The following is an 8,133-nucleotide window of genomic DNA, read 5'->3' as shown; positions in this document are numbered from 1 at the left end:
GTCAAAATGATTGTATGAACCGTGTAGGAATTACAACCATTTTTATACATAGCCTGCCAATTGTAGGGGCTCAAAAGTAATTGGACAAACTAACAATCATAAATTAAATTGTGAGTTTTAATATTTGGTTGCAAATCTTTTGCAGTCAAGGACTGCCTAAAGTCTAGAACCCATAGACTTGGAACCCAAGGATTGTTTTAAGGTGGAGATATGGTTCTTCTGTTGCAGTCATGCGCAGTGTTCTTGGTTGGTCATCAATCGACAGGATAATTGAAAAAAACATGCTTATTTTATTTCATAATATACATAATATAAAACGGCCAAGTTCTATTCACAGTGGTATTCAGTTGGTAAGAGACAGACATTCCGTAAATACAAGGAATAGACTGTCCACCATCTATGCGTAACCCAGACAGAAAAGAGAAATAGGCAAAATAACATTTCGTTTTAGAGCAATAAAGAAATGGAATAAATTAACTGAGCAAACCAGAAACCTTTCAAAATATATATTTAACATTATTTTAAAACAACTTAAATATAATTCATAGAAATGTTGTGGGACTATAGTAGGTGAAGAATCAATATTTTTTAGATTGAGTATTTATTGGGTCATTGTGTTAGTATGTTATGTATGTTTGTAATAAATAGTGTGTTATATGTGAAAATGTGTTCGTATTATAAATGGTATTTTAATGTTTGAGGACTTTTGGAAGATTAGTCCAAATGGGGACAAAAAGAGATCCAAATTAAACCAATCAAAAATCAAAATAGACATCACTAGATGCTGGGATTCTTCTCCGGTGATGTTCTGCCAGGCCTTTACTGCAGCTATCTTCAGTACCTGCTTGTTCTTGGGGTGTTTTGCTTTCAGTTTTGCCATCAGCAAGTGAAATGTATGCTCAATTGGATTCAGGTCAGGTGAATGACTTGGCCATTGCAGAACATTCCACTTCTTTGCCTTAAAAAAGTATTGGGTATTGCACTGTGAAGGGCCATCCAATGAGTTTTGAAGCATTTGGCTGAATCTGAGCAGATAATATAACACTAAACACTTCAGAATTCATCCTGCTGCTTTTGTCAATAGTCCCCATCAATAAATACAAGGGAACCAGTTCTATTGGCAGCCATACATGCCCACGCCATAACACTACCTCCGCCATGCTTCACAGATGAGGTGGTATGCTTCGGATCATGAGCAGTTCCTTCCCTTCTCCATACTCTTCTCTTCCCGTCATTCTGATACAAGTTGATCTTTGTCTCACCTGTCCATAGGATGTTGTTCCAGAACTGTACAGGCTTTTTAGATGTTTTTTGGCAAAAAAATCTGGTATTCCTCTTTTTGAGGCTTACCATGGTTTACATCTAGTGGTCAACCGTCTGTATTTACTCTGGTGAAGTCTCTTGATTGTTGACTTTGACACAGATACGCCTACCTCCTGGAGGGTATTCTTGATCTGGACAACACTGTTGGTAAGGGGTTTTTATTCACCAGTGAAAGAGTTATTCTGTCATCCACCACAGTTGTTTTCCATGGTCTTCCGGGCCTTTTTGTGTTCCTGAGTTCACCAGTGTGTTCTTTCTTTTTAAGAATGTACCAAATAGTTGATTTGGCCACACCTAATGTTTTTGCTATCTCTCTGATTTGTTTGTTTAGATTTTTCAGCCTAATGATGGCTTGCATCACTGGCAGTGACAGCTCTTTGGACTTCATATTGAGGGTTAACAGCAACAGATTCGGAATGCCACACTTGATATCAACTCTAGACCTTTTATCTGCTTACTTTTAAATGAACTAATGAGGGAATAACACACACCTGGCCATGGAACAGCTAAGCAGCCAAATGTCAATTTACTTGTGGTCCCTTAAAAAGGGGGGGACCACATATAAAAAGTGTTGTAATTGCTACGTTGTCCACCCGATTTGGATGTAAATACCCTCAAATTAAAGCTCAAAGTCTGCACTTTCAGCTCATATTCATTCAACTCCAATATGCTTTGGTATATGATGTTGTAGACAGCTAAAATAATAATAACTTGGTCAATGTCCAAATATTTATAGACCTGACAGTAAGTATTTAGACTCTCTGCTATAAGACTCGAGAAAGAGCTCAAGTGCATCCTATTTCCATGGATCATCCTTGAGATGTTTCTACAACTTAATTGCAGTCCACCTGTGGTAAATTAAATTGATTGGACATGATTTGGAAAGGCACACACCTGTCTATATAAGGTCCCTCAGTTGACAGTGCATGTCAGAGCAAAAACCAAACCATGAGGTCGAAGAAATTGTCTGTAGAGATCCGAGACAGAATTGTGTCAGGGCACAGATCTGAGGAAGGGTACCAAAAAATGTCTGCAGCATTGAAGGTCCCCAAGAACACAATGGCCGCCATCATTCTTAAATGGAAGAAGTTTAGAACCACCAAGACTCTTCCTAGAGCTGGCTGCCTGGCCAAACAGAAATCGGGGGAGAAGGGCCTTGGTCAGGGAGGTGACCAAGAACCACTCTGACAGAGCTCCAGTGTTCCTCTTTGGAGATGGGAGAACCTTCCAGAAGGACAACCATCTCTGCAGCACTTCATCAATCAGACCTTTATGGTAGAGTGGCCAGATGGAAGCCACTCCTCAGTAAAAGGCACATGACAGCCCGCTTGGAGTTTGCCAAAAGGCACCTAAAGGACTCTCAGCCCATTAGAAACAAAATTCTCTGGTCTGATGTAACCAAGATGGAACTCTTTGGCCTGAATGCCAAGCGTCACGTCTGGAGGAAACCTTGCACCATCCCTACGGTGAAGCATGGTGGTGGCAGCATCATACTGTGGGGAGACTAGTCAGGATCGTGGGAAAGATGAACAGAGCAAAGTACAGAGAGAGATCCTTGATGAAAACCTGCTCCAGAGCACTCATGACCTCAGACTGGGGCGAAGGTTCACCTTCCAACAGGACAATGACCCTTAGCACACAGCCAAGACAACGCAAGGAGTGGCTTCAGGATAAGTCACTGAATGTCCTTGAGTGGCCCAGCCAGAGCCCGGAATTGAACCATTGAAACTCCCCAAATACAGGTGTGCCAAGCTTGTAGTGTCATGCCCAAGAAGACTCAAGGCTGTTATCTCTGCCAAATGTGCTTCAACAAAGTACTGACTAAAGGGTCTGAATTATTATGTAAATGTGATATTTAAAAAATATATATTTTTATACCTTTGCAAAAAATTCTAAAAACCTGTTTTTTCTTTGTCATTATGGGGTATTATGTGTAGATGGATGAGGGAACAAAACTATTTAATCAATTTTAGAATTAGGCTGTGACTTAACAAAATGTGGAAAAAGTCAAGGGGTATGAATACTTTCCCAATGCATTGTATCTATTTGAGTTGTATCTATTTGAATGCTATCATGTATGTACAGTTGAAGTCGGAAGTTTACATACACCTTAGCCAAATACATTTAAACTTTTTTTTTTTTTTTTTTTTACATTTAAAGTTTTTCACAATTCCTGATATTTAATCCTAGTAAAAATTCCCTGTATTCAATCAGAATAATAGTAGAGAGAAGGATTTATTTCAGATTTTAGTTCTTTCATCACATTCCCAGTGGGTCAGAAGTTTACATACACTCAATTTGTCACGAGTCCGACCGAGGGTGTTTCCCTTTCCCGGGCAGGTGGCGCTCGGCGGTCGTCGTCACCGGCCTATTAGCTGCCACTGATTGTTTTTCCTTCCCCTCCTTGTATGTTGAGTGGTAGCACCTGTGAATGTGTAATTAGTTTGTCTTTATTAGACAGCCGGCCCGCCTGGTTGTTGTGCGGGATTATTTCATTGTAAACCTTCGGCTCTGTGGTATAGGCACGTTGTGTCCCATTTGTACATTTTGATTCCCTGTGTTTTGGGAACGTAACGTTTTTGTGAGCACCCTGTGGTGCATTGGTGCGATTAAAGGACGCGCAGCATTGAACTCTCTGTCTCCTGCATTTGACTCCACACCCACGACACCCGGAGCATTACAGAATCCCGCACCCATCAAATTGATGGAGTCAGCAGGAGCAGCAGCCAACCCTCTCCCATCGATGGAGGAACGGGTTCTCCACCACACCACCGTCCTTCATCGGATCGGATCCGCGATGGATCAAGTGATGGAGAGAATGGACAGATGGGAGAGGAGTGGGCTCCTCTCTCCACCTTCGGCACCCACGGTTCCGGACTCCCCATCTCCCGACTCCAGCACCCTCCGTCTGACGCTACCGAGGGCTTATGATGGAGCGGCGGCGGGTTGCCAGGGGTTTCTGCTCCAGCTGGAGCTATACCTGGCCACCGTCAGACCCACTCCCTCAGGAGAAGAGAGGGTGAGTGTCCTCATCTCCTGCCTCACGGGTCGTGCCCTGGAATGGGCGAACGCGGCCTGGAATGGTCCAGACTCAGCGCGGGAGCACTACCCAGAGTTTTCCCGTCGCTTCCGCGCCGTGTTTGATCACCCTCTAGACGGCCGAGCGGCGGGAGAACAACTATTTCACCTCAGGCAGGAGAGGAGGAGCGCCCAGGATTACGCGCTGGAGTTCCGGACCTTGGCAGCCGGATCTGGGTGGAACGACAGGGCTCTCATGGACCACTACAGGTGTAGTCTCCGAGAGGATGTCCGCCGGGAGTTAGCGTGTCGGGACACCACTCTGTCACTGGATCAGCTGATTGACATGTCCATTCGACTGGATAATCTGCTGGCTGCCCGCGGGCGTTCAGAGAGGGTCCTGTGCGTTCCACCACCCAGCCCCTCCGCTCCCATTCCGATGGAGTTGGGAGGGGCTGCGCCGAGGGGTACCGGAGGAGGAGGCCTTCCCTGCACCAACTGTGGTCGGAGAGGACACACGTCTGATCGGTGCTGGGGGGGTCCGTCTGGGAGTAGAGATGGCAGGCGGAACGCTTCTCGGTCACCCCAGGTGAGTCAGCATCAAACTCACCCAGAACCCCCTGTTGGCCACATGTTTGTCTTAACTTTTTTCCTTCGCTTTTTTCCCTCTTCCCAGCATAGGGCGCTCGTCGATTCAGGCGCAGCTGGGAACTTTATGGATCGCGGACTCGCCCTTAAGTTAGGGGTTCCGCTGGTGCCGATAGATTCTCCTTTCCCCGTGCACTCCCTAGATAGCCGGCCATTAGGGTCAGGGATGGTCAGGGAGACCACGGTCCCACTGGACATGGTGACGCAGGGGAATCATAGGGAGCGTATCAGTTTCTTTATTATTGACTCGCCTGCGTTTCCAGTGGTGCTGGGGACTCCCTGGCTGGCCCGGCACAATCCTAAAATTTCGTGGAAACAGGGGGTTCTCCAGGGGTGGTCAGAGGAGTGTTCTGGAAGGTGTTTGGGAGTTTCCATCGGTGCCACGTCGGTGGAGAGTCCAGACCAGGGTTCCACGGTGTGCATTCCCCCCGAGTATGCCGATTTGGCAATCGCTTTCAGTAAAGTGAAAGCGACTAAATTACCACCTTATCGACCGGGAAGGGATTGTACGATAGATCTCCAGGTAGACGCTGCGCTTCCCAAGAGTCACGTGTACCCGCTGTCCCAGGAGGAGACGTTGGCAATGGAGACATATGTCACGGAGGCGCTGGGACAGGGGTACATTCGGTCCTCCATTTCACCCGTCTCCTCAAGTTTCTTTTTTGTGAGGAAAAAGGAGGGAGGCTTGCGTCCGTGTATCGATTATAGAGGTCTAAACGCCATCACAGTGGGGTATAGTTACCCTCTACCTCTCATCGCTACGGCGGTGGAATCGTTCCACGGAGCGCAGTTCTTCACAAAACTGGATCTCAGGAGCGCGTATAGTTTGGTGCGTATTCGGAAGGGAGACGAGTGGAAAACCGCATTTAGTACTACATCAGGCCACTATGAGTACCTCGTCATGCCGTATGGGTTAAAGAATGCTCCAGCCGTTTTCCAATCCTTTGTAGACGAGATTCTCAGGGACCTGTGCGGGCAGGGAGTGGTGGTTTATATCGATGACATTCTGATCTACTCGGCCACTCACACCGCGCATGTGTCTCTGGTGCGCAAGGTGCTTGGTAGACTGCTGGAGCATGACCTATACGTCAAGGCTGAGAAATGCGTGTTCTCTAAACGAGCCGTCTCTTTTCTGGGATATCGCATTTCCACCTCGGGGGTAGTGATGGAGGGTGACCGCATTAGGGCCGTGCGTAATTGGCCGACTCCGACCACGGTAAAGGAGGTGCAGCGTTTTCTGGGTTTTGCCAACTACTACCGGAGGTTTATCCGGGGTTTTGGCCAGGTAGCGGCTCCCATCACCTCACTGCTGAAGGGGGGCCCGGTGCGTTTGCAGTGGTCAGCAGAGGCGGACGGAGCATTCAACAAGTTGAAGGCGCTGTTTACTGATGCGCCCGTGTTGGCGCATCCGGACCCCTCTCTAGCATTCATAGTGGAGGTGGACGCGTCCGGGGCTGGGGTGGGTGCCGTGCTATCACAGCGCTCGGGTACGCCACCAAAACTCCGACCCTGCGCTTTCTTCTCAAGGAAGCTCAGCCCAGCGGAGCGTAACTATGATGTGGGGGACCGGGAGTTGCTAGCGGTGGTTAGAGCTCTGAAGGTGTGGAGACACTGGCTTGAGGGGGCTAAACACCCCTTTCTCATCTGGACCGACCACCAGAATCTGGAGTATATTCGGGCAGCTAGGAGACTTAACCCACGTCAGGCAAGGTGGGCCATGTTCTTCACCCGGTTCCGATTTACTTTGTCTTATAGACCGGGCTCCCAGAACGTGAAGGCTGACGCACTGTCCCGCCTTTATGACACGGAGGATGGGTCCACCGAACCTACTCCCATCCTTCCCGCCTCGAAGCTGGTAGCCCCAGTGGTATGGGAGGTGGACTCGGACATCGAGCGGGCGTTACGGGCTGAACCCGCGCCTCCTCAGTGTCCAGCGGGGCGAAGGTACGTGCCGCTTGGTGTTCGGGACAAACTGATTCGGTGGGCTCACGTCCTACCCTCCTCGGGTCACCCTGGGGTGACGAGGACAGTGGGGAGCCTTCAGGGGAGGTATTGGTGGCCTACGTTGGCTAAGGACGTTAAGGGTTATGTCTCCTCCTGTTCAGTGTGCGCTCAGAGTAAGGCTCCTAGGCACCTTCCTAGAGGGAAGCTACAACCCCTCCCTGTTCCACAGCGGCCATGGTCACATCTGTCCATAGATTTCCTAACCGATCTCCCGCCGTCTCAGGGGAACACCACGGTTCTGGTAATTGTGGATCGGTTCTCTAAGTCCTGCCGTCTCCTCCCGTTGCCCGGTATCCCTACAGCCCTACAGACTGCGGAGGCGTTATTCACCCATGTCTTCCGGCACTACGGGGTGCCGGAGGACATCGTTTCTGATCGGGGCCCCCAATTCACGTCCCGGGTATGGAGAGCGTTCATGGAACGTTTGGGGGTCTCTGTCAGCCTGACCTCCGGTTATCACCCCGAGAGTAATGGGCAGGTGGAGAGAGTGAACCAGGAGGTGGGTAGGTTTCTGCGGTCGTATTGCCAGGATCGGCCAGGGGAGTGGGCACGATACATTCCCTGGGCTGAAATGGCTCAGAACTCACTACGCCACTCCTCTACTAACGTGTCCCCTTTTCAGTGTGTGTTGGGGTACCAGCCGGTCCTGGCACCATGGCATCCGAGCCAGACCGAGGCTCCTGCGGTGGAGGAATGGGTACAGCGCTCCAAGGAGACCTGGAGGGCCGTCCAGGAATCTCTACGACAAGCGAGTGGACGGCAGAAGAGGAGTGCTGACCGCCACCGCAGTGAGGCCCCCGTGTTTGTACCGGGGGACAGGGTCTGGCTCTCGACCCGAAACCTACCTCTCCGCTTGCCCTGCCGGAAGCTGGGTCCGCAGTGTGTAGGGCCCTTTAAAGTCCTGAGGAGGATAAACGAGGTGTGTTATCGATTACAACTCCCTTCCTATTATCGTATTAACCCCTCGTTTCATGTGTCTCTCCTCAGGCCGGTGGTAGCTGGTCCCCTGCAGGACAGTGAGGTACCGGAGGTCCCTCCCCCCCCGCTGGACATCGAGGGGTCCCCGGCGTACACGATCCGGGCCATTCTGGACTCAAGACGCCGGGTGAGGGGCCTGCAGTACCTCGTGGACTGGGAGGG

The sequence above is a fragment of the Oncorhynchus mykiss genome, chromosome 11, assembly GCF_013265735.2.
Source record: "Oncorhynchus mykiss isolate Arlee chromosome 11, USDA_OmykA_1.1, whole genome shotgun sequence".
Lineage (NCBI taxonomy): Eukaryota > Metazoa > Chordata > Actinopteri > Salmoniformes > Salmonidae > Oncorhynchus > Oncorhynchus mykiss.
This window is presented reverse-complemented; position numbering follows the sequence as displayed.